We start from the raw sequence: 898 nt of genomic DNA, 5'->3' as shown, positions 1-898 counted from the left end.
CTGGGATTCTTGGATGTTGGCCATAGGGGAAATGTGCTGGGAAGATGCAGGGTCTTCAGTAACTAATCCAGCACAAGCAGTCAAACACACTCCAATAAGCATTACTGCAAATTATGTCTTTAAAGTTGTAAAAACCTCTCCACCTCTGGCCATAGCATGGGATAAACCCCAACTCCAGAGGCTCATTCTGTCCAGTTTAAGAGGCAAACTCTGTCTCCCCATTGGCATGGGGCCTCTGTGCAAGTCTGCAGCACCTGGGATGGGTCTTCAATAAATCTCCCCAAACAGTAGCAAGGGAAGTTGTTTTATACAGTGCTGTTGCTCTTTTACTGATTGGTTCCTTGCTACCAGTTCTCCCACTAAAGGAATCCCTATTTGGCAATACTATGAACAGAACCCTCAAGTGGCCACTACAGGAAGACTTCCAGACCTATTCAGTATGACTTGCAAGGAAGCAAACTGCTCAACTGTGTTCAGAATAAAGAGGAAAAAATCTGCCAGAAAAGGCAGATGTCTTAAGTGATATTGCTGTGACAGCAGATCAGCAATGGACAGGAATCAGATATGGAGCCTGCATCTCTCGGGTCACCCACCAAGGTTAGAGGGGCTGAAAGATGAGCTTCCTTCTCAGCCGACAGGAGATCTGGCAGGGCAGGGCTACACTGGTAGAACCTGAGGTAAGGCAGCTCTAGGGCTGCCAACACAGCATCTCAGTTCATTAAAAGGAAGGCTCAAGGCTACAAACACTTCAATCTGGCAGCTGCAGATCACAACTCCCCTCAAGCATGTGCTGAGTCCCATCAGCCAAATTGTCTCATCTGCCTGCTATCACACAAAACCATTATCTTTAAATGGAAGCTACTACAAAGCATATGAAACAATTTTTCTCTTCCCATTG

The sequence above is a fragment of the Crocodylus siamensis genome, chromosome 8 (assembly GCF_052110815.1).
Source record: "Crocodylus siamensis isolate JL-2025a chromosome 8, ASM5211081v1, whole genome shotgun sequence".
Taxonomy (NCBI): domain Eukaryota; kingdom Metazoa; phylum Chordata; order Crocodylia; family Crocodylidae; genus Crocodylus; species Crocodylus siamensis.
The sequence above is the reverse complement of the archived record's forward strand: the minus strand, read 5'-3'. Positions refer to the sequence as shown.